Source organism: Ailuropoda melanoleuca, chromosome 3 (assembly GCF_002007445.2).
Source record: "Ailuropoda melanoleuca isolate Jingjing chromosome 3, ASM200744v2, whole genome shotgun sequence".
NCBI lineage: Eukaryota > Metazoa > Chordata > Mammalia > Carnivora > Ursidae > Ailuropoda > Ailuropoda melanoleuca.
In genome coordinates, this window is record NC_048220.1 from 62,150,918 (window position 1) to 62,177,959 (window position 27,042).

Consider the following 27,042-nt stretch of genomic DNA (forward strand, 5'->3'; position numbering starts at 1 on the left):
CAATAAGCATGAGCCCTCAACTAAGGTCAAGAGGACATGACAAGGCTTGGTAAATACCTTTTGTTGTCATGTCTGCTTTCACATTCACTGTTGGTTGGTGTCAGAAGAGGGGTAAAAAACATCTCTTCAAACAATCTAACCATGTGGCCAGTATTTCATTCTCCTCTGGAAACTGCCTTGCCTTGAATTGCTTCTTTCACCTGCTTTGTAGGCCACATACGACAGGGGACTGACATCCAGTGGTTGATTACCAATCTCCTGTAAGCAAAATGGAAGAGCTGAGTAATAAGTATTTTCTATACTCTTTCTATTATGCAAACATCTCTGAGTTAGGCAGGGTATAAGTTAGGGCGTTGTGGTGCACTTAAAGTTTGCAATATGCATTTACAAATTAGCTTGCTGCCAAAGTCGCTTGTATTCGTAACACATCTAATGCTCTTCTGCTCAGCAGCAGTGTTACAGATGAACTTGAAAGACAGAAGTAGTATTTTTATGCAAATATGCCATAAAATGTCTTCGCTAAATAAGCGATTCCTTCTGTAGCAAGGTTTATTTGCAGTGATATAATTTAGAAGCATCCCCGATGACAACCTTTTGAGCCATCTTAGTTAAATGCTAAAACATCTACAGTGTTAAACCCACACCAATATATTATAATGGGAAAAATGCCTGAGCAGCAGGGAGCCTTTAATACAGAACTCCATAGGCCACTTAAATAGTGTAATCTAGCTTTCAAGTGGAGCATTCTAAAGAATCTCTAGGAACCTTGCTTTGGGGTTTCAGAGAATTGGAATGATATTGAGGACAAAGCTCTGTTCTGGATCTACCTGTCACTGAAACTCTCATGCTTCTCTTCTACAAAGCCAGGTGGGATCATTTTTCTAGGAAACATCAATTACTTCTGCTTTTGCTCAGAAATGGCACAGTTATTTTTAGATATATTTTCCACTGGTCTACAAAGTATTACAATTGCCGTAACATATTGGGTAGTATCATAACGGTGTAAGGATTCCTGAGCAAAATATGCCTCCCCATGATATTGCCTAACTTATCTTTGAAAAAGAGCAGGATTACATAGTTTATAACTCCCTGTACAACTAGCAAGGTGTCAGTGTGGATGGAAAATGAATGAGTTAGAATTTTACAGATTTCCAATATACTTAAATTCACAGGTATTTTTTTTCTCCGAGGGTCAGCTTTTGAAATTTATGGTTTGAAATAGTGTTATTTGAATAAAATGAACCAGGTTCTTCTCGGGGCTAATCAAATCCCGGATAGTAAATGAGGTACCTTTGGAGGTTGCATTAACACAGCAGTAGCTTAATAAATTATACTCTGCTGATTTGACTTCCACTGGTACTTAATTTACAACTGGAGATGATCCTGGTGTATGGAGAATCTAGCTAATCATGAAGTACTTACTTGTTCTGATGAAGTGCATATATCCAGCCAAGATGTTTGAAATGTAGTTTTGTAAAAAATGTAAACAAATGGAGTCTTCTGAGGGTAAACTTCTTGACTGAAGAATTAATACCTAAATCATGACTTTTTTCTCTTTCTCGGAATCTCTTCACTTTGTCTTCCATGATAACATCTATGATATATGGAAAATGAATTGTTGTGTCACTATAGTCTCTTAAGGAAAAATTTCCCCAATTGCTCCCTCAGCTGTCTTCAACCTACTGGGTACAGTTTCAAACCAGATATAAAAAGGAAGTAAAGCACTTTGGTCTTTTATTTAAATAGAAGCTATATTATAAATTAAAGTCTTTGAAAGTTGATCTATCCATCTATACATTCAGTCTTCAACCAGTCTGTTAATCAGTTTGTTTTAATCGGTAAAGAATTCTCACTTTAATATTTTTGTAGTTTCTGAGTCTTCGAAAAAATTCAAACCAAAAGAGATATAAACCATAAAAACTATTAAATCTCATCTAAGCAGAGATATTTGCTAATGATTACTTGCCTCAGTCAGCTAGACTTGGTCGGCTCTCTCTGCTGGGTGTCTAGCTAAGGCGGACATTAAATTACTGTTCTATCCTAAAGATTGTTGTTGGCAAGCTCATGTAGGTAATTGGCATTAATATTGTGGCTGAATATATTCTATCTAACCTTTGGATAAACAGAAAATTTTAGTTTCCAATCCTGTCAGTGTTTTAGCTGTTAAATACACACATATCATCTCTTTCTGAAAGCTGTAGAATTTATGTTCAGAATTGAACACCACAAACAAAGATGGAGTTTTCATGTCAAACTAAAAATATCACTTACACATTTTGGCAGGGAGATGGTGACATTTAAGTCACTTTTTATTAGTCTTTTTAGTGGGACCTTCTAACCTTTATCCCTAACTCAATCTGGCCTCCTTGGTGTCTCTATTTTTAATGGAAAAGCCACTATAATAAATGCAAAATTAATTCTAATTCTCCAAATTAAGCTGTGAAATGTATTTAATTAAGTGTATGGATGCAATTCACTAAATCAATTCACTTATTTACTTCAGTTCACTGAGTGGGGGATATTAAAGTCTTTTTAGTTTTATTTAAGTGCATCAGGATGCATGAGTCAAAGGTCTGAATCCAAGATTCTAAAGATGGTGCCACGAGAAAGCAAATGTTGATACCAATTGCTCTCTAATTTCAGGAGACAGTTTTCTTTTCAGGTGATGTGAGACAGCTCATGTTCACTAATGGGTCTGGCTTAGACCCTTGGAGAGATGTTTATTATCATTGTCTGGACTTAGGAAATGATTCGAGACACTTGATTTCATTGCTCCATCCAGTTCTCATGCTGCCGAGTAACATCTAATCGTTTGATGTGGTCATCTCGGGCAAAGGACAGACGTAGTGAGAAAAAAGATTTTATCTCATCTACCCATGAGATATATGAACTTCAACTTCAAGAATACATTTTATTCTTCATGCTATCATTCTGAATTGTATTCCTTCACTCTGAAGGATCCATATAAAAGCTTTTAAGTTTAGGTGAGGTGAGGGGGAAATATTCCTCAATTTGCAAATTGGTTGAACAGATACTGAATGAGAATCATGGAAGTGTTTTGGATGTGTTATATGCTTTTTATTAAGGGAAATTATACAGAGATGTAGATGTTACAAGCCAGCTGGTGTAGTGTGGAATAGTGGCATTCTGTGTTCGGCGTGGACCTTCATGTGTCAGTTTATGGCAAAAGTCCAGGGTATCCACCAAAGATGTTTAACAATTCACTGCTTCTGGAGGCCAAATCATTTTCCAGAGGATTAATACCTCAAACATCTTAAATTGGTGACTCAGGCTATTTAGAGATGCAGATCTTACTTCTTTTAGCTGTTGATTTTCAAAGACATGTTCTTTCTGGCTTTGGATAATTCTTCAATAACAAGGGAAACTGACATGTATGGAAGGCTTATGAAAGACGTACACATAATCTTTAAAAAAAAGTTGGGCCATTTAGAAACATGATCATTTGCATTTCTTCTTTTTTGAAAGTTTAACCCTAATTTATCGTTCATCAGAGAGAAGGGCTTTGGGATTTATAATTTTTTTCTTTTCCTTGAAAGCTGAAACACACTCCTGTTTTTAGCATATAGCTTCTAAGGTAATGAGGAACACACCAGTACATTAAAGCAAATGTGTGTCAAATCCCCAGGGAAAACAGATGTCATGCGTGCAGTATTTCCTCCAGACATCTGAAATCCAGCGTCATTGTTCTTTCAATCTGCTTTCTAAGTAAATGAAACAATGGGGAGTATACATAAATCCTCCTATATTAGAATTTAAGAAATATTTCAACTGGAGAAGTTCAAAGTTTGCATTAAAGAGCTTAAAATTAGAGAACCCAGAATTGGAAATCTGTATGTTCCCACTGGTTTATTCCACAACTGTATGTTTTCTACTGATTTTCATAATCTGTGATGAAGTATAAGACTGAAACTCATCTCTAAGTAAAGTTCATCATTTTTTGAACATTTTAAACGATATGCTTGAACGTCAAAGATCATAAACTAAATGTGGTTTTTCTAATCTTAAGTAAGATTTATTGTTATAAATTAAGAAGACTTGGCAGTCAGCAATAGATTTGGACCTTGTAAAATACAGACTTAAGAAAATCATTCATACTGTATTAACAAAAATGTGTTCATGTCTGTGGTGTGCATGTGTACATGTGCGTGTGTGTTCGGTGATTTCTGTGTGTGTTGGATAGAAAAAATACATAAGGTAGATTCACACCTTCTCTAGCCTCGTTTAACTTCAGACATTGAAAACCGTTAACTTGTAGGCTCATTTCTGTCCAGTTTTGAGCTAAAGGGAACTAACACTGGAAAAGAAGTATAAGTTAGGTCTTTGCCCATAGGGGAACTCGGCACTAGCTTTATTGTTCTGAGTCAGTCTGATACTTGGACTGGCTTGGGCCTGAGCGGTCCACTGCCTAGCAAGCTGTAGGCATATCTCCTGATCTAACCGTGCCTTCTCATGACTGTGCTTACTTTTCCAGTGCCATTCAGCTCTGTTTGATGGAATGGCGGTCTGCCACAAGCCCCAAACCCCTTGGCCAAATGCTTACCTGTTGGTTAGCTCTTGCCATTTCTCTACCAGTCTGTCCTGCAAAGCATGAGTTATGGCATGCTTCCCAGCTGTGCAGACTCCTGTACAAAAACTCCAGTTAGGGGGCGCCTGGGTGGCACAGCAGTTAAGTGTCTGCCTTTGGCTCAGGGCATGATCCTGGCGCTATGGGATCAAGCCCCACATCAGGCTCCTCTGTTATGAGCCTGCTTCTTCCTCTCCCACTCCCCCTGCTTGTGTTCCCTCTCTCGCTGGCAGTCTCTATCTCTGTCGAATAAAAAAAAAAAAACTCCAGTCAGGATTACTTCTGGATTGTGGTGCTCTCTTACGCGTAATGTTTTGGTTTCTTGATGGCTGGACCTACAGCTAAATTAATTTTCTTAGGCTTGGCTCAACACAATGCCAGTTTACTTCATTTTTCATGTTAGCCCACCATTGAGATTTCAGCATGCCTTTGGCAAGGCTACACAGGTGTAACAAAAGCTACGTTCAATAGGAAAGCTTGCAAACATTTTGCTTCCAAAGCAAGATTATTGCTTGGGTTATTTGGATCATTCTTTCTCTATGAAGCCATCATTCTGTATGTAGAGTTTAGCTGAGATGTACTACTCCGAATGCCATTTGACAGTGAACGTTTGATCTTCACTATTTGGGCACTGACAAGATCAGATAATGGGCGAGAAGCAGGTGTTTTTCCAGCAGCAGGAAAGAAAGGATTAAGTATTTCATGATACCACATCTCTAATTAAAACAGCAGAGATTTTAACAAGTTTTTACTATTTTTCTCTCTCAGGGTAAGTCAGGTGTTATCTATCCTAAAATACCTAGGCCTGCATGTCTTCTGCATGTTCATGTCTCTTATCTGGCCAAAGACCAATTAGATAACTAAGTATTTTTTCATTAGTAACTTGCTGACATTGTAGCACAATCACTTATATTTTAAGGTGCTAGTAATGCTTAGTACTTATAAATGGTTCATTTTTGTTTTGGATATATATGAAAGAAGTAATCATCCGAAAGCTATAAAATTATTTTAAAAAGCAATAAAATTAAAATTCTCTCCTTTTAGTGTAAGTTGCTGGTAATCATTTTTTTAAATGGAGACATCTCTTTCACTGTAGACATTTATGTCATTTTATATGTAAAAGTGAAAACCCAGCAAAAGTGAAAAAGCATATCCAATGATGTTGTTAGTGAAAGTTTCTGAAATCCATTTATATGGGTCTTTACAAAAAAACACTGGAAAATTCTAGTTTGAGGGATAATACTTGTATTTGAAACTGATCACTTTTTTTTGTGATCCAAGCTATGAAATGATCCTTCTAATTTAGGATCATGTATTTGACACCTCTGGTGAAGTCTATTGGTCAATGCTCAATTAACTTGAGCCCTCAAATTTGCTATCCAATGAGCATTGAAAATAAATAATTTAATAATTTATTTTTCCTGCAGATGTTTTAGTTATTTATCAGTAATCCTGGAGAGTGGGAGTATGTGCTCTTTCAAAGCAATGTGCTCTTCTTAAGTGTGGGCAAATTTGGTTCAGGTAAAATAAGAGCCTAAAAGAGCAATTCCCTATAATTCACATGTTGACGTTTGCTTGAAAAGTGCCAAGACCTATAAGTTTTATGCTTCTTTTTATAAGAATTCAATATAGGAATTTTATCTTAACTTTGTATATGTTCTCCCTGTCACTGACTAATTTTGGGGATCTGTCTTACTGCAGAGAGATGCAATTTATGCATTCTTCTCATATGCTGATGGTTTTGAATTCTTACTTACCATTTATGAATTTCATCTTTCTTCAGCTTACCTGTAAATTCTGTCCCTCTCTATGTAGTTATGTTGCCAGTGTAGGGTAGAGAATGTAATGTGTGAGTTGGCATTATGATCACGAGGATTCTCTATACTTATGGTGTGAGTGCTTTTTGTATTCTAGGAGAATCAGATCAGAAAAGGTGAATTTATTCGATCAAAGCAGTAGACTTCCATTCTCTTAAGTGTCCACCCCCACCCTGTTCCCCATCCCCAGACACCAGAAGTTGAATGGGCTGAAGCCAAGTGGAGAGGAATGTGGGAAGGGTACCCTCCCTTTATCCAGTTATTTCATTCTTTTGTGTGCCCTCCAGTTCTACTCAGTTTTCTATAGTTTTTTATACAGGAGTGATATTCTGTTTTATTTTACTTTTTTTATTGTCAATATTGCTCATCATAGTTCTTCCCTGAAGGATACCCTAGACATACAGAATGGAGCACAATGGAACCTCCCTTAATTTTCTCTGAGGTTGCTGTTGTTTGTCCACTTAACTGAGGAAATCTTTCTAAGAGGCTTTTGTGTGGAGAGGGGGCAGGCACAGGAGTGGGGAGAGCTAAAACAGAATCAAACTCCCTATTTTCTTTTTTCTCTGTTGTTGTTCCACCTTGATGATCTTTCCTGCCTGGGTTATATATGCAGAGCAGCTGACACTTATCCTTACAGATACGTTTCTGTTTGAGATTGGATGTAGGGGAGGATGGAAGGGTATGAAATGAGAGAAGGTGAGTGAAAGGAGGAATTTTTTATATGTGGATTGTTAGAATGCTGTCATGCTAGCTTTTTTTTAACTTCGATTTACTGAATTTTCCAGTCAGAAAGTGTATCAAGAAAAGCAATTTAACAATTATATCTACAGAACTCTTTCTTTCTTTCTTTCTTTCTTTCTTTCTTTCTTTCTTTCTTTCTTTCTTTTTCTTCTTCTTTCTTTCTTTCTTTCTTTCTTTCTTTCTTTCTTTCTTTCTTTCTTCCTTTCTTTCCTTCTTTCTTTCTGTGTGTGTCTTATGGTTTTGGTTTTTCATTTTTTCGTTTTTTGTTGTTTTTTGGGTTTTGGGTGTGTTTTTTTGTTTTGTTTTGTTTTTGTCATTGACTGTAGATTGAGTAAGAAATCCTATAGCCTACAAACAAGAACATAGAGATACTATGTTGAGGACTGGAGGTACCCAAAGTCTCTTAACTCAGGCAGTATTCATGTGAAGCCAGTGAATTAGCTAATTTGTTTGCCTCTCTTAGCTATTTGTTATTTAAACATAGTGCAGAAAGCATCCTGTTTAATTGTGGATCTTAGATATATATATTCTTTTTAGTATATGTGAAGAACTTTTAGACATTTCAATCTACGCTCCAAAGAGACTCCTCCTTAAAGCTGTGCTATCCTCTAAAATGAGACAAATAGGTACCCCAGTAGCAAGTTGCAGAACATATATTCTTCTCATATTTATTCACCTAGATTTTTGTTGGAAGTCATTTAAGGTAAGAATAAAGAGGATTATAAACAGAACAAGTGTTTGGAATTTTATGGTGACATCAAAGTCCAGAAATCTTGGAAATTTGATTTTTAATTTGTTGAACATATTATCACTTTGATATAATGTGTCAATGCCTTGCATTATTTTCATTAAATAGTTTAGCACGGTTTTATGGTATAATTTAATAAATACATCTATTATGAGTTTTCATTCCCCAAATTGTCTTTGTCATTAGTACGGTTATACACTTATAGAAAGGTCTTATGATTCACCTACTCTTTAGGTAAGGTTTTGTTTTCAGCTTATCGGCTGCTTACCTAGGAACTATCCAGTCTTGTTGATATCTTAGCAAAACACACCCTGTTGGGTCTTATTGCTTAAATATTCCCACTTCTAAAATTACCACCACGCCACTGGGGGTGAATGAATACACGATTACAATTTCAATTTGACAGCTTTAAAGGAAATGGCATAGGGATTTAATTAGACCCTCTCTATGTGCTTCATTGATTCTCAGATGGGTTTTCATTCTAGCATAAGCAGATGTGAGTTCTAACATAGAAGTTAGATTTTCTTGTAACTTGCTTGGGTTATTCAAACCAATAAACAACCAACAGTTGCCTGAATATCCAAACTCCAAAACCAAAGTGGTATGGGAATGCTGAGAGATAGCTTTATCCTGCACTTTCTTTACTTTATGAAATAGATTGAAGTCATCAGGAAAATAATGATTTTTATGGCTCTTGATCTTACTCTACATAATGAAGAGGGGAATTAGGCTACAGTGAAATATTTTCATTTTGGGCAATAACAGAAACTTTCTGACATTGGTAGAAGAGACATATTATAGTTATTTCTTTTTTTGAGCTAAACAAAATGCCCAACTGAGAAAGATATGGAAGCCATTGTTAAAATTAGTTACTGGAGATTTTAAGAGGGATACTTATTGTAATCCTTTGAAGACTTTTTTTGAAATGTATTTTTTCTTAAAATGAGGATAATATGCATCTTTCTTTTAGAATTCTAGAAATCCTGATGTTTCTTTCCACAACTACATTGGTAAATTTTCTAAAAATTGAGTTTGAACATGAATTAGCAGTAGCAAGAAAATAATTGAAGTTGTCCACGGATGTCTGAGATGACATGCCACCACCAGCTGTCTCCCTGGCTGCACTGTGGGGAGTGCCATCGTAGCCTCCATGGTAGATCAGCTGAGAAATATAAAATAGGTAACTGTCTAGTTCCCTGAATTCATCAGGAGGTCCACACCAGGGCCTGCACAAAAGCATGACTGTGTCTCCCTTGTGTGGTCTTGAACCCATTTTCACCAAGCCTGCTGGTCATCCTTCCAGCCTCCGACTTTATGTTTTATCTTCTTCATGTGAACCCCATTATCATTTTGTCTGCCTTTTTGAAGCCTTCCTCTGCATCAACTTTTCTTCTCCCTTTCCTCTAGCCTCACTGTGGTAGGTAATGCTGGGTCCTGTCAGACTCAAGGCTACTAACAACTAGGTGTAATTTCTCACCAGTGGTGCCCCACAGAGTTTGTCCATTAGTTTTATTCCCAGAGGGAAACCTAGTGAGAAAGTGGTGTCATTTGTTTTTCTGTAGGGAGTCTTGTGTATTATTGTGCTGAGATGGAAAAGATACGAAGAGGAGAGAGAAAATTATCAGGCAGAAGCAATGTCTACCTACAAGCAAGTTATATGTATACATATACATCACATTTAGTTAACATGGGTACAGGGCCAGGATAGAGAGTTAGCCAGGCCTGAGGACAAGTATCACCCACATCCTCGTGTTGCCTGAGGAATCTGTCATAGGAAAGCTGTCTTAGTTTAATTCCCCTATGCGTCTGTCCATTTCCTGGACATCATTCATGATGAAGCTATGTGGTGTAATGAAGAAAGAGTGGCCAGGGAATTAGAAAATTTGTGTCCCAGTCCTGACCCTGTACTGACCAGCACATGACAGGTCATTTTATTTATCCAGACATTATCTTCCTCCTCTATAACTTTAGAGAATGACATGAAATTTATTGCACGAGACTTCCAATTCTCAAAATGATATATGATTCTAACTTATTAAAGACTTCCTTGACTGCTTAAATACTGTATTTTAATGCAAGAATTCCCAGGTCCTCTACAAAAACCATATAGACATTTTTCTATTCGCAGTGGCCAGAGGATTACAGAGAACAACCTGAAATACTATGGTAGAATTAAGGCTCTGCTTTCTCAAAACTCCTCTGAGACTTGCATTTAATTTTCAAGTTCTGGCAAAGCTGCCCACAACCACAGTATTCTGTCATGTTCAGGGAGAGGGAGGTAGTTTCTTCTCCCATGAGAAAAATATTTTGCTGGAAAACAGAAAGTACTGGGTTCTACCCATAGTTCTGTCACTAATTAACTAGGCAAGCTTGGGCTCTTTTTTCTTTTCTTTTCTTTCTTTTTTTTTCTTTTTAAGAGTTTATTTATTTACTTGAGAGAGAGAGAGGGAGAAGGAGAAGCAGACTCCCCGGTGAGCAGAGATTCTGATGTGGGGCTCCATCTCAGGACCCCGAGATCGTGACCTGAGCCGAACACAGAAGCGTAACCGACTAAACCACCCAGGTGCCCCCCAATGACTCTTCTTGTACCTCATTTTTCTTGTCTGTAAAGCAAGCCAGGTGTTCTAGATAAACTTCAAGTCGACTTGTATTGCCGGAATGCTCAATTACAGCCCCAGTTAGAATTACTTGATTGAGTCATGAGTTAAGAAAAAGGTTTAGGTTGGAAACCTCCCCTTAATGTGTCAAAACAGGTCAAATTACGACTTTTCAGTGAAAAGAAATTAATTTTGCTATCACCACTTTTAACCACATGTAATCACTTATCTTTCACGAAAACTTTGTCATGTTGTAGATATGGTCTTACGGTCTCTAATGTGCTTTGAATTACTTGGAACACCCCTCTCCCCCAACACACACACACACACACACACACACACACAGTGTTATAAATAACAAGTAAATTCTCTCCCCCACAAGGATGCTAAATTTAGTCCGGAGAAGCATTCCACATGCTTTTAAACATAGAACTAGTGTCTAATAGCTAAGATCACTACAGAATTTTTCCTGTTCTGTTTTTTTCACTTAAGTTTTACAGTATCAGGGCAAATATTAGTCCTGTATAAAGTTTTACTCTTCTAATGTTTGGCCCTGTATTTATCTGTTGGAATACCTTATTTTCTCCAATATAAAGAACCACTGATCATTTAAGTTTCACTATTTATTAAATAATACATTCACAAAAAAGAAAAAAATATTACCATATTAAAAGTATACCTTGATTAAAAGTTGTTGCCTGATTTTGGAAACCATAACTGTGAAAAATGGGTATCTTGAATCAAGGAAATATGATGAATCCCTCAAGTAGGGAGTAGGCAAATTTGAAATATGATCCAGAACTCCCTGGCTTTTCTGGGAAGCTCTTCCTAGTTAGTGGATCTTCCCTTAGAACTCTGGATGTCCTAGACACCAACAAGCAGCATTGCATTATACACAGTGTCTTGGCATTTATATCCTGAACTTCAGTGATACGTTTTTCTGATTAAATACATTTGTGTGACCCTACCCTCTGAAAACTGCTGGTGGAAATATTGAAACAATCATTCAATTTCCCATGTTACAGATCCCTAGATCTTACTGCATTGTGCCAACAAGCTGCTTCTTTCCTTTAAGCAGTGAAACCAGAGCTCTTAGAAATAGGTTGAAAAATTATTGGCTGGCAAAAAATAAATTAAGAAAATCATGATTTTGCCAATTCACTGGCAGAAATTTATTGGTATGCTGTTGGGGAAAATTAAATGATAAAGTTGTAAGTATAAAATTAAACTTTGTAATCTACGTCATCTTGAATGAAATGACCAGAGAGAGAAATTAAAGCTATATTGTGCCGTAAGGACCATACTGTAGATTTGAATTTGAGCTCTAGTTTGGAAGTAATATTGTAAATCTGAAAAGTATATGATTAGCTTAATCTTATACATGGTGGTGATTGTTCAAGTTACTAACCAATAGCTTTATTTTCTATCATAGGTAAATTGCCCTGTGAGTTCAAGATAGGAACCAGGGAAGCTTTGTTTCTCTGGCTTACCTAAGTGATAGGAAAATTACATTTACAAGCTATCCAGATAACAGGAAAAACTTCTACAATTTTTTTTTCTTAGTTTCAGATGTTAATTTAACCTTCATGGGTTTCTAAAATGAATTATCAGCTAAATAGGAACAGCTTAAATTTTGTACTGTGGGAGGAGAGGCACATCTCCGGGTAGTAGTTACACATCATTTCCTGTTTCCTTATTCCTACTTAATTTTTAATATTCAGACATGGATATAGGTACTCCTCACCTCCTTTTGTAGTTTCTGCCTTCTAACTGTTCTTCCTTTCTCCTGGGCATCAATGTTTCCCCTGGGATGGGATTCAGCTACAAAACATTATCCTTTGACAGGGTCCCAGAAGTAAAGTCTGGTGCTGTCTAAGTTGATTCAACTCAGCAGAGATCCACTGGGTGATTATTGTGACTGGGGTGCTTTATAGAATGACTTTTCTTTTTCCTATCCTCTTCAAATCCAACTGCTTTGGCCCCTATTCTGTGAAGGACTCATTAGAAGGCCATAATTTATCTTTCAGAACTAATCTTAGGTGATAATGACTTTATGTATTAGCCCTGCCAGGTAACTTCTGCCTTTAAATGGTGGTGGCCAATGACTTTAAACTAAAGTCTTGAAGTCTTAGTCACTAGGATCAAGCCAAGGCCGGCTGAAGGTGCTCAGTGCTTCTCAAATTATACCAGGGGAAAGTTTTTTTGTTCACTCAGAGGAATGAAGAGGTAGGTCAAGAGCTAAAGTTAGCTTTGTTTTTATTTTTAAATATAATAAATAATAAAATAAGAAAGTGCTTTTAAAAATGAGCTTTTCTTTCTTTTCTTCTTTTTTTTGCTATTATTAATATCACCTTCTCTCTAGTCTTTTGAAATTATTATTGTTATCAAATGACTACAATAAATTTACCACAAATTTTTCACCCTTGGCACAATCAAAAGTGCTCAGAAATGACTGCCTATCAAATTAAACTTTTAAATTAGGATTACATTTGTGTAACCCTATCAGTCTTCTCAAGCTGCAAGTAATAAATACAGGAACATTTTTCTGTAAGTATTTATCAGCATGCTGTGTTGAAAATTAGATGGGGTAGGACGACTGGGTGGTTCAGTCAGTTGGGCGTCTGCCTTCAGCTCAGGTCATGATCCCAGGGTCCTGAGATCGGGTCCTGAGACTGTCCCCCGCACGGGGCTCTTTGCTTCTTGGGGAACCTGCTTCTCCCTCTCCCTCTGCCTGTAGCTCCCCCTGCTCATCTGTCTCCCCCACCCCCGTCAAATAAATACAATCTTTAAAAAAAAATTAGATGGGGTAAAATATTGGCATTTGGTTGAACTGATCTAGTTAAACTATGTACTATAAAAAGTATAAGTCAATTCACTAAAAGCCATTTAGTTGACACAACAAATTTTAAAATTGAGAATGAGAGATTCATCAATAAGAATTGGGGAGTACACAATACTTATTTGTTAAACATAGTTGTCATTTAACTGACTGGAGATTTGTTTAAGAGTTTGGAGAATTTTCTTCCACGCGTGAAGTGAGCTGGTGGTTTGTTTTAACAGCTACTCTTGAAAGAGAATAGCTAGATAGCTCAGTAGTTTCTTTCTAAATCATGAATTACTCTATATGATTAGTAAAGTCTAAAATAATACAACCACGCTTTAAAATCCCAGTACATTGCTCTTTGGTGTTCAGGAGACAAATGAGACGACCAGAGCTGGTTTATTTTTATTTATTTTCTTAAAGTATCTGGAGAAATCATTGATTTTATTTGTAGGGCTGTGTTTACGTATTTTAAAAATTAAATCTGAATTCCTATAAATGGATTTCTCCTCTAAACATAAATATTTCTTATAGTTTGTCGTTAAAAATGATATAAAAGATTCTTATAGGTAAAGAAGCAAGTAAGCTAAAAAGAAACCCCAGAAAATTCCTCAAAGCATTTTCCTTTCATTGTGGGAACTGAGTTTACCTTACGATTGCCCAAGTAAATGCTTGAATATTTTCCTAAATCAATGTGGTTATGAGTTGTCTTACTGAGAATAATAGCACTTTTTATTACCCTTATTTTTTTAAGTCCTTTTATATTTGTGGGAAATTTTAACTTCTTTTTGGTAAAAGGTATTTTCATTGGAATGAAAATGGGACTTTCAGATGTCTGTCATTTTCTAAAATGCTTTGAAGTTTGAATTTTCTATGTATATCAAGAGAGTAAGTCCCTTTGAATAGAATGTACTAATAATAAATTTAGGATTTCAAGAATCAACCTACATTACAGTTACAAAAACTATACCTGTTATTGACATCACAGTTAGCTTTTGTGCAAATTTCATTTGTGACAACTATTTATTATACTTATCAAATCTCAGGAAAAAGGCTCTGACACTGAAGTTTTTATATAGTGACAGGCACTGAATGTAGATGGCATTGGACCAATAGATACTATGATAAGATAGTGCAAAGAGGTCAAAGCAGTTGTGGAAAATAAAAGGAAGTTAAAGTATTCATGGCTATTCAGCAGCTCATTTTTAAAAAAAAGTACTACACTTCTGTGGGAAGCCTGAGGAGGGTGCTGTAGTAGACAGAATTCCAATATGGCTCCCATGAGTCCCCCCTCCTGGTGTATAATCCCCCTCTTTGGGGTAGGAACAAGACTTATGAATAAGATGGGATATCACTCTAGTGAGTATGTTACATTATATGGCAGAAGGGATTTTGCAGATATAGTTAAGGTCCCTAATCATTTCGCTTTGATTTAATCAAGGGGGAAGATAATCCTCAGTGAACCTAACCTACGCAGGTGGGCTCTTAAAAGAGGTCAGAGAGATTTGAAGCATTAGAGAGATTCTTCTGCTGGGCTTGAAGAAATTAGCTTCTATGTGGTGAGATCTATGGCCAGGGGCGGGGGTTGCGGTGGGGTGGGGGTGGGGGGGATGGACGGTAGGGGATGGTTCAGAGCTAAAAGTAGTCCTTAGCGAAGAGCCAGCAAGAAAATAGGGTTATTGGCCATACAACTGCAAGGAAATGAGTTCAGCCACTGAGTTTGGAAGAGGACTCTAGAGGCACAAATGTGATTATAGGACCTGCTAACGCTTTGATTTTAGCCCGATGACACCCTTAGCACAGGACCCAGCTAAATAGTGTTTAAACTCCTGAGAAGAAAACTGTGAGATCATAAATTTGTATTTTTTTAGGATAGTAAGTTTGTGTTAATCTTTTATGTAACAATAGAAAATATACATAAGAATGAAGCTTTTAAGCTTCACTTAAAAATTTAGAAGAGCTATCAAAATGGGAGCAATAAAGCCGGAGTAGAGAATCTCAGGATGGGATGTGCGCCTTCCTGTTTGCCATAGTCCCTTCACGCCCAATGGCCTGTCTGACCCTGAGATATGAGTATCAATTGCAATTCATCATTGCACTTTCTCTGTTGTTATTCTTACAGAAAGTTACAAATGTCATTCTTAAAATTTTTTTTCTGTACTCATTTCTCTATCAAAAGTGGAAAATGAAAGATGGAGCTCAGAGGGTTCCTTATTTCTCAAGCCCAGTCCGCTTGCTTCATTTCTGATCTTGTTGACATTTGCTATTGTGACCCCTGGAGATTAAAGAAGTAATTGATTGGAAGCTCCTAGTATAACCTGGACCAGATGCTTAGCAAATGTTAGTTTCCTTCCATCTAGGTTTTCTTGTAGTTTTGAAACATTTGGGCCCAGAATAAAGTAGTTCCAACATTCCCTGTGATTTTAAATAGAATGCCACAATAAAATGTTGAAATCAAGCAGGAAAGACCAAGATTACATTTCTAGTAAAGCAGAGCATATAAAGAGGGAAGACAGTATGATAACCATGTAGGTGACCCCAATTTTCCCTTTCTATCTCTACTAAAATCAATGGAATTTCTCCCCAGAGCCAGGAAAGGGAGAAAACCATCCCCTATTGCAGTGTTCCGTTTCAGCTGGCTATATATCCCTGGCCTCTGGGTGAGGTTAACTGTGCAAAGGAAAGTCACACTTTCAGAGCAGTTAGATATTTTTTCTCACTAAACCACATTCAAGACACTAATTCCATTTCTTTACTGGCTGTAGATAGGTGAATTAGCAAGAAAGCATTCCTGCATTGTCTTCTAGTCTTCAAATGAAGCCTAATTAAAGAAATATATAGTTTTTATTGAGCTGCAAGAAAAAGGGACATGGGGCACAATTAAGTTCGCATCAATAATTAAAGCCATAAAATTATTAATGTAGCAAATATTACACATTAATAAGAAATATATTTTGTCACCAACTGCTGCATAAAATCTCTTTCATAATCTATAATCCAAAAGAAAAAATAGAGAAGGAATATACAAGAAACATCACATTGTAGTTGTAAGTTTATTGCTGCTGAAAGTAAGATGTTTGCCATATTTCAATACTACCATTTCAAAGATACAATTGTTCTGAATCAGTAAAAGAAAAAAAAAGTGAGAAAAAAGGATATAATTGTGATAATAATGGCTTGGATATAGCATGAAGTTTTACTAGGTAGATGAAAATATTTATCAAGCTGCCCAATATTTTCCTCCGTCAAAGGACTACCAGTTCAATATGCAGAGAGGGAAGGGGCCTCCTCTACCTTTGCCCCACATCTCTTCTCTGGCTGAGCTTAAATCATTCTGCTCCTACCCTCTTTGGAGAGAGATTTGATGTCAAAGTCAACTTTCTGGTTCATGGATCACCTACTGAGAAAATTCTTTTCTTAGCCATTAGAAGTCCTTATTAAAGAATGAGTGTTTATCTACTGCCCCACATCTGCCCATCCTGTCCATCTTTTATCACAGCCCTATCATCTGCTTCTGCAAGCAGCTATTTACTTGCAGTAATTCATAGGCTTCTACAACATAGGCACCAGTAACAAATACTTAAGGAGTAAATGAATAAGGTAGCAAGAGAATTGTTTTGTCCCAATCAAGATTAAGATTGCATTCATTTGTTGCATGATTTATAAGCATCTCAACCAGATTCTGTTAGTGAATTCAATATTGAAAAAGTTAGTAAATACCTACTATGAGTAAGTTGTTGGGAAGGTGAAGGAAGTTTTCTGTCTTTTAATCCAGGAGGGAAAAGGTAATATGTAAGTAGATGGTACAAACTGCCACAGAGAGGCACTAACAAAATGAAATGGGGGGGTTCAAAAGTGGAAAGTGGATAGTTAGGTTAAAGAATTAGGAAGGCTTCATGGAAAAAGTGACATTCAGAATATGTGGTAATAAATGGAAAGGGTTTTAAAGAGGAAAGATTCTGGTTAGATGTGAACGGAAGGAGCAAGAGCAAACAGGGAAAATTTAGCACATGTTTGGGGATAGCATGTGTTCCAACTCGGCCGAAACAATTTTCCAAGAAAGACCTGGGAAATGAGGCTTCATGGGGTGGGTTAGAACTCTGTTGAGGTGGCCTTGGAGTGGTAGCCCTGAGAGGTTAATGATCAAGTTCTGTGCATCATAACTCTCTATGGAATGTTCCATGTTTTCACAGTTGGCATTATGCCAATTTAGTTTTGTGCCCTTTTTAAAGTGATTTGCAGTCCCATCAGCAACTAGTCCTCCTAGGTTGGGTCCTCTGGCTCCAATTTCTTTTGTATCTTTCATGGTCCTTTGCTTATAGGAAATAATAAGTACCAATATTCAGTATGGAATTTTTTTATTTGATTGCTAAATAGTTTGGCCGATCTCAACTCCAACGTATGCAATTCAGTAAGTTCTATACCTCATCTTAATTTTCTCAAGAGCATTGTGGAGTAAGCGTGCTTATTTTACAGTGGATCAAAACAAGGTGCAGAGAGTAAGGTAATTGTTCAGTTTCTTCCAGTGAGACCAGAACCCACATATGCTGATTTCAAATCCTGGCTCTTTCCTTTGTACTACCTTGTAGTATCTAAAACATGGAAGCTTTAACATTTTATAAGATCAACTGGAAGGAAGGAAAAAAAGATGTATTTCTGGGATAAATAAAAGAGAAGCTGAAGAGAAGCCCTCTTCCCACATAAATCCAAATTTCACTTGGATCCAAGTATTTAGTGTGACCCAGTTAATCTTTTTCAAAGATTTTAATTTTGCCTATATTTTTTATTATATTTTTTAAAATTTTGCCTATATTATACTTCTTCTTAAATTTCCAGTCAAAAGAATAGTAAAATTCTTTTTTCCCAACAATATTGGGCCATCATAATAATAGTTATTATTTGCCAAGTACCTACTATATGGTAGTCATCATTGGATAACTGCTTTATATGCATTATGTTAATTCCTCTTGGAATTCTGCGAGCCCATTTTATAGAGGTGTTGCTGAACTAACTTTCCAATCTGGTTCTGCCTTCAGATTCTGAGGTCTCCCCTTCTGTCTCCAAAGCTACTGGTTTCTAGCCAGGAACATGCTTACTGGGTCTATTCTGCTTCTTTCTCAACACATGATTCAGATCTAATCCTATATCCCTAGGCAATGTCCCCAAGAGTTGCCCGTCTTCCAAGTCCCCATTGTGTGCCTGATTCTAGTCTAATTACGGAGAAGTTACTGAGAGACAGTAGGGTAAAATATGCTTTTTATCTTGTAGAGATATCTTTTATCTCTTATCTTCTATAAGGTTGGTAGAGGGAGAAAGAAGAAGAGGGTAGAGTTAAGCCTTGAGGATTGGGTAAAATTTGGGTGACTAAGAAGAAGAAATGAGCATTTGGTGGGGATATTAGCACCGTGAGAAAAGGTGCTGGCCTGTGAATGTGTTTGTTTATTGAAACGCTTCTGACTCATCTTTGAATTCTCTCTTGGTTCTTCCTAATGACCTATCAGAAAACTGTTTTTGAGCCACTCCACATGGCTATGGTATGGAAAATTGTGTAGATTGGAGTAAGACTTAATACAGCATAAATGCAGTTTAATGTCAGAAATCAAGAAAAGTGCTGTTAGGCCTAAAGGTACAAGTGATAGTTACGGGCAATCAAGGAGAGACTTTCACCAGATAGTCATTCTAACCTAAAGCACTAACCTCCATCTGGTTTGGACTACTAATTCAATGTGTGGGTGGAGGTGTGAAACTTAAAATCTTTTGAAGAGAGTAGGGCAGTTTTTAACCTCAAAAGAGTGTGATTTCTGTTGTAAAACTTGAAAAAAAAAATGTGGTAACACCACAAACGTATACATCACCTCCGATCCGAATCTGGCTTGATCATATGACCACAATTTTTTTTTTCCTGTCCCTGATACAGATACCTTGTGTTAAATCACCTGGGATAAATCTGCTATGAAAATGTTGAATTGCTTCAAAGATTTTCACTGACACCAGGTGGTTTTCTATGAGCAACCAGAGATTGTGGATTCACTAATTCTAAAAGACCCCCACTCTCGCCCCCTTCTCTAAGCTGCTTGTGGATGGGACCTGTAAGTCCTTCATATTGAGTCATCTCACGTTATTTACTTCAGCATCTAAAGCAGTGCCAGCAGGGTTAGGATTCCAAGTTAGTGCGCATTTAGGGTTGAGAACCATTGATTTAGAGTTTTCGTATTTAAGAAGGTGGATGTAGTGGGTTTTAGTTATGATATAAATATCATAATGGAGAAATCTCATCGAGTGGAACCAATATCAACCCTTTCAGGGAGAATGAGAAATGTTCCCAGTGGGATACCTATTCCATGCTAAAAGGAGAAGGCTTTCAGGAACTGGCCTAAAGACTCTTAAAAAATTAGAACTTGAGTCTCTGCATCCAGATCCTGTGTCCTTTCTACCAAGTTATTTAATATCTATGATTATGTATGATTTGCTTAAGTATCACAGCCATGGGAGAGATTTTCTTTGACTGTCCAATCCAAAACAGTCTTTCTTTAGCAAATTACCCTGTTTTATATTATTTTTAACATAATAATACATACACTATCTGAAATCATAGCAAGTAGTTCCATCAGAGCAGGGACCTTCGCTCTCTTGTTCACAGCTATATCCCCAGCATCTAGAACAGTGATTTGTATATAGTTGTTGAATGAATGAATGAATGAATCAGTGAGAATTTTGCATTCCTACAGATATGTCAATTCCATCATGTGGCCTATGTCTAGATGGAGGTGGAACAGGGACACTTTTAATAGGCTAGGGGGGTTCTCAGAGCAACAGCTGCATTTTAGGCAGAAAATCAATTTCTACCCTGGATGACATTTTCAAAAGAAGTGTATCTGGTAGCATGGAATCTTCTATTTGACAGGGCTTATGTCAAAATACTAGGATGTCTAGATGAGTGGCCCACATTCTGTAGAGAGGGTGTGCCATTCAAAGATGGCCTGAACTGTACCTGCAATGTAGTCCTTGTTCTTTTATTTTCTTAAATTAAAAAAAATTGTTTAAATTATGCTATGTTAGTTACCATACAGTACTTCATTAGTTTTTGATGTAGTGTTCCATGCTTCATGTTTGCGTATGACACCAAATGCTCATTGCAATACGTAGTCCTTGTCTAACATATATTTTTGTCAGCACAAATAAGAGAGTGACCATGGCTTTGTGAGTATACTTATGTCTAGCAAGAAAATCTGCATACGAATGCATATATGCACAGACATTTTATAAGCTTGGTGGGGAAGAAATATGGGATGCAGATTCCCCAAGTTAGCTAGTATTTATAATACTTTTGGTAATAGGGTGGAGGATGCCTGTCTGGTATGTTCTCAAATATTTGAAACACAGCCATTGTTTAAGGCTAAAAATCACAATGTGATGGAGACAATATCAGAAAAAAATGTAGACTAATAATCACAACTTATGCAAAACATGTTAAGTAAATGAACCCAACCACTTGTCGTGTACACACCATTGTGCTAAGGAATGCTTTTCCTCATCGTATTCGTTACTGAGGAAAATTATTACCAAAATGGTTTAGCTTATTCATTCCCATGTTTGGAATTAAGCATTTTTAATACTTATCTACTTCCCATTGTCTGCCTGGGACAAGCCTTGTCTTGTCAGTAAAGTACTTAGCTTGAGACCAGAATTAAGATAGGGTCGTCAGAGTCCTGCTGTGAACTCAGAAAGATAAAGACAGGGAAGCTGGCCCCTGCCCAGGAGTCGGGGGTGGTGGGGGCAAAAGGGGGTGGGAAGAGGCAGCAGGGGAAGGAGAAGGGAGCAAATATGGTTTTATGTGTAGGCAGAGCAAGGTAACTGCTTGTTTTGTGCCATTCAGCAACCTAGGAAAAATTTGTATTTCTTTCATTCCACTTCCCCTTCTCCCCCCTCATCCAGACACACATACACCTTCCTTAATGAGACAAGGCTTTTCTTTCATTACTACAGAAGAGAGTACTGCAGGTAGAAGAAAATTATTGATTGATGTCCTTATACATTTGGAAATAACTGGTAATGGATCTTTTCTTGAGCTGGAAAACGAAGGGAGTTAATAAATTTGGGGCTTCTACTGTGTACCCAGTTCTGTCTTAGAAAAATTAAATATACCTTTGAAGTGTCATTTAATATAAAATTTAAATGAGAGCTTGGGAGGTAGATGATCTCAGGCTCTTGAGATTAGGTAGGCAATAGGAAACCCTCCAAAATGGGAGGCCAGCTTTTTTGCAGACAAAATATGTCCACTTCAGAATTTTCCTTGGGGCTGGATTTTTTCCAAATGGGGAGCACAGGATAAAAAAGTGCATAGGTTTCTATCTCTGACTCCCATGTGAGTTTATAGTTTAAAAACATTTTAAAAAACTGAAACTAAAACTGTTAAAAATAAAGTAATAAGAGTATGTCATCAATAAGTTAATGACTATTGCAATTATAAATTAGTAGAGGTTGCTCCTTTTGACCTGCCCCAGATGTCGTGTCAATTGATTAAATGTTCTGAGACAACGAAATGGAAAAAGACAACTTTATTATAATGCTTCAGGCAGGGAATATTTTTATTTTGCTATTAGGAGCACATTCACATGTCAATGACCAATTCCATTTGGAAAAAAGCCACTTTTTGGGCTATGTACAATTAGGAAAAATCTCCAAGGTGAATCTTGGGTCTGAACTAACCACCTCTGTTATTTTTAGTTGACATTAGGAAACATAAAAGATAGCATTTGGAGGCTTTATTTTGACTCAGGACAAAAGAGATGTTGGTTCCATCTCTCATAGGTGTCATGGGTTGGCATGGTCCTGCTGGGCTGGCGTTCTCGGTAGACAGTGCTGGGAGCATGCTCTGCACTGGGTCTCCACACTTCCACAGATGGGGAATAAATTGGAAAAGGTGTCAGGGAACTAGCAGATTTTCAGCTGCATTCTCCTGCTAGCCATTCTGCGTGTGCCAGGGATGCTGTCTTCTTACGGGTGATTTGGCAGCCAGGGACCTGCCTTCTGGGACAGCTGTTTGAGCCTCAGCTTCTCTGTGGTGATGGGGTGAATCGGAGAGGAAAAAGGATTATATTCCTAGAAAAATGTCTTGCTTTAAAAAATAATAGCACCTACTTCATAACCTCTAGATAGGAGATAAGAAACCCTGGATGAAAGAGAGGTGTCTTTGATATCTGGGAATAGCTGATGACAAACTAAAACTGACCACCTGCCTGGAACGTGATCAGCTGTACAAAACCTGGTTGTCTGGCAGGCAGCACTACATCCCGAATCACTAGAAAAAGGGTCTGTTGAGTGGACCTATAGGGGTCTAATCTCATATCTCATAGCCTGTTAAGTCAGGAATTTGTTACAGGGTCTAAACACCTTTGCAATGGTCCATGGCTCTGTCCCTTCAAGAAATAGGCAGCACTTTCTTTTTGTCCCCAGAGGCCATGATTAATGTAATATTTAGCACATCTCTTTCAGGTCAAGCCATCATCTTTCTCTGAGCTTCTCCTCTGGATTTCTATTCTAGTCGTTTCTTATTTTTATTATTTTCCCTATTTTCACCTTTTTCTTATTATAACATGTCCCTTTTGAAATGTGGAAGATCTAAATAAAGCATAATATTTAAGAGTATTTATAATGCTGGTCATGGGAAAGAAGTAGAGAAAGTCATGACTTTTGAATGTTCTACTCTTTAAAATACAGACTAATTCACTGCCAATTTTAGTGAACAAATTTATTACTGGATCATACAACTAGGATGATTTATTCTCACTTATATTAACAGACTTGGAAACCAAGGACATCACTCATTCACAAATACATTATGTCCCAGACATGGTTTTGATTCCGGAATGGGAGTATGATGGTCCTTACTGTCTTAGGGTTCATGGCTAATGGGGGATGTGAATGCTAATCAGGCAGTTAAACCCTGTTGTGTTTGTTTTTGTGATAGGAGGAAGAATAGGATGGTAAGAAGGCATATAGAAGGGATGCCAGTGGTCAAGAGAGCCTTTCTGGAAGAAGTGTTAACCGAACTTGAGGACGTCAAGAACTCGTCTAGAGATCAATGGATAGAGGAGATGTAGCTGAGATGATAGTGTATATACAGTCATCCAATTCTGCCCCCACAATGTCTGCCATATTTTGTTATAACTTTAAAATAGGAACAGCAGTAAGACACCAAGTGATAAGAGACAATCTGATTTTCTGGATCTCACCTACTTTAAATTCTGCCCTTTAAAAAATTATGTTCGGATATTTGCTAGTTCATCTTATTTATAATTTTGAGAAATATTATCACTCGTAACTCATTGCAACAGCTGTGTTGTTCTTTTAGGGATAAATCAGTTTCTTTTCAAGAAATACTTAGGATGGTTTACAAACAATTTGCTATTACTTTTATTATTATTTGTGCTAGTATGAAGAATCCTTAGGAGATCTTTGAAAAATTATTTTCATCTAGAGATAACAGTGTAGAAGAATAAATTGCTTGGCAAAGCGTTTGAAGCATGTGGGCAGAGGTACAAGTATTTACTGCATTTGCAAGTTCCGTTATGACTCTATAAAATGCAGCATCGTTTGTCAGTAAATCAAAGCTTGTACAAGTGGCAATTGTAAATGCAGTTGGTTGCAATATCAAGAGAATGGGGATTAAGAGTGTAACTGAAATTCCTTTTATGATAAATTATCTAGCTCCTGGCTACCGTGTATGAGCTCTATTAACTGCCTATAAATTGTTCATCATAAAATCTAGTTCATTCTTGTTAATTAGGCCAAAGCTTTTATGAAGATTTTTTTCCTCCTCTCTGTGAAAGCCTAGGCTGACAGGAGAGTAGCTGCATGAGAATGCTGAGGAAGAAAGGGCCCTTCTGCTAACCATGATGCTATGTTCCTTCAAAACTGATGATTAAAAGAGAAATTCCTGAATCAAGATTACTTTGGCTTTTTAAGAGGGAAAATGGAATCATTCTATTGTAGTCACAGAAACAGGTTAAATACAGCCACAATAATTGCATCTTCTAACTTCAAATTCTCTCAATCAATAATATGCAAGAAAGACAGTGTATGTATAAAGAGGACTAGATATACCCATTAGAAATGATTAATACTGAGCAAGTTCCAGAAAGACAAATAGACATATCAATTTTTTTCTGGCACATCATTCCACATCATTTTATTATCCATTTTTTTCCCCATGAAATTGAACTTTTATGCAAAATTATCTTTGAAGAAATCTTGTATTTGTTGCTCACCTCCAATTTTTTTTTCTGTTGTATTTTGCTTTTCGTGGTGCTCACATAAGTGATCAACTGGCAGTGAATGTTATGTTTATATTATCTCATATTTTGCATTGCTAACTGGCTCCCTTGATACCATTTAAGGTGCATCCCTAATCAGCTCTCATGTTTCACACTTGCAATCTCTGGATTTTATGAAGAGTAGACACGCCGTGCCCCAGTTCCGAACGCCAAAGTGGTTGTGACTTCAGGAAGTCCCAATAGTCAGAGCCACAGGCTGAGTCAAGCTGTGTGATTGCTCCCCTGAGATGTAGTTAGCAAGCCTCTCTGACAGAGGCCAGAGGCAAGGAATAGTCAAAGACTAGAAAAGTCGAGTCTGTTTGCACACATTCCTGTGCTTAACACCCATTACGGTGCAATTAAGAATGGTCAGAAGCACTATTATATTTGGAAACCCCTAATAACAGCACAGGTTGGGGGGAGGGGGGAAATCAGTTCAAACCAAGGAAAAGTAGTTTTTATATATTAAAAAAAGTAGGATTTTTGCATAAGTTACTGTTTTCCCTTATAAATGCTAACGTTAAAGAAATTGTAGAACAATTAGGTAAAGTATGTTTCATTTCTGTGATCTTATGGACACATTGGGTTTGTCTTACTCCTTTGCAATTCACAGGACCCTAACTTTATATTTTAACCTGGTCCAGCTTCAGGGTAATGTTGGTGGCTCCACAAGGCTGTGATGCAGGTAAGAGCTCATATAAGTTCATTCTAAATTAGATATTCAGGAAGACAATGCAATTCTTTGCACTGAATAATAATAGTAAGGGCTCTGCTGGGGGCTTTCTTGGATGGACTGTGGTTTGAATCAGTAACTTTAATACTAGGCTACAGTAATGCCCCAGGGACCTTCCTAGTGAATGCCTTGGGGGGAATAAACTGCAATAGGCTCAGTCTTTTTTTTATCTTCCTGATAATTATAGAGAGATTGCTTAAGCTCTGCCTAACTCAGTTTTAATTGAAATAATTATTTTTTTCCTTTTCGAAAGACTGAAAAGAGAAGCCTTTAAACATAGCAGTTATTTTAATGAATTTTTAAAAGACTCTTTCCTAAAAACAAACAGAAAACCATTTAGTTTTTATCATCACCTTTTTATTATCACCACCACCATCATTATTATCAAATGTTGAATTATGGTGCATGGATAGTGGTCTCAGTTTTCACTGGATAATTGGACTCTTTTCTAAGCCTGTCTTTAAAGCTTTGAGTAGGCAAATAGAAGTTAATATATATTTGGTTTGAGAAGAGAAAACTTATGGACTGAGTGTTTGTGTCCCTCCCCTGCCCCCAACTTTTATAATTCATAACTGAAGCCCTAACTGCCCCCACCCTGCACATGATGGTATTAGGAGGTGGGGCCTTTGGAATATAATTTGGTTTAGGTAAGGTCATAAGGATGGAGCTTCCATGATGGGATTAGCATCCTTATAGAAAGAGGAAGAGACGCCAGAGCTTCCTCTCTTGGCCATGTGAGGATATAGCAAGATAGCAGCCTTCTGCAAGCCAGGAAGACGGCCCTCACCAAGAGCCAAATCTGGGGGTACTTTGATATTGGACTTCCCAGCCTCCGGAACTGTGATAAATAAATGTCTGTTGTTTTAAGTGACCCAGTCTGTGGTATTTTGTTATAGTAGCCTGAGCTGACTAATACACTTAGCTTATGACAAAACCTCTTCCAACCCCAAGGACCATAGTGTGGCAATGATGCAAATGTGGAAAGGACAAGAGCCTGGGCAGGTAGGGAAAGAGGAATTGTGGAGAAGGCACCAATGTTTTTTTAACTGTTTTATTCCCCAAATTGCCCATACTACTTAGTCTCTTTCTCTCCCCTCTCTCTCTCTGGTGGTTTTGTTTTGTTTGTTTTTTTAATACTGGAACTAACCCAGGGCCTCACCTAAATGCAAGGAGCCTGGGAAATGGACTCCCTAGTTCCAGCCACTTTCTAGAAGCAACTCTGTGCTATAGATGGAGCACACATCTTTGGTGGACAGCTGACGGTCTGTGGCACAACATTTTGTATGTTACTTTAAGCTGAGAAAATGGTTTTTACAGCTATATACTCTTTGCATTCTAAGGCCACTTGAAGTTACGAGCCAAATTTTTTTTTTGAGCCAGATTTTTTAATGCCTAAACATTCAGTCAATTCAATCGACCAGCCAATTAAGTGAATAGAGGCAACCCACTTGGTTGTTTGACTGAATGTACAATTGTTTTGCTGAATGGAATGTTTACTTTGGTATAAAGAGTTTGTGCAATAGTCCTATATAGATGTAATCACATTGCAGCTGGTGTAAAATTTGTCTTTGTCACCATATTTATTTTTCTAGACACTGTCACCTTCTTTAATTTACTTTCCCGAATTCCTTGTAGAATGCTCCATTATCCTAGGTTATTCAGAATGATTCTTTCAGAACTTAGCT

The 27,042-nt window shown here is 37.2% G+C and overlaps 1 long non-coding RNA gene across 2 annotated transcripts in view; it reads left to right on the plus strand.

Annotated features, from left to right (window-relative positions):
• Positions 1–24,075, plus strand: part of LOC105240355 — a 110,111-nt gene extending 86,036 nt beyond the window's left edge. For both annotated transcript variants that reach the window (XR_004624129.1, XR_002144001.2), the window contains one exon: positions 23,280–24,075. This is a non-coding gene — a long non-coding RNA (uncharacterized LOC105240355). The remainder of the gene's footprint in view (positions 1–23,279) is intronic.
• Positions 24,076–27,042: the final 2,967 nt, after the last annotated feature.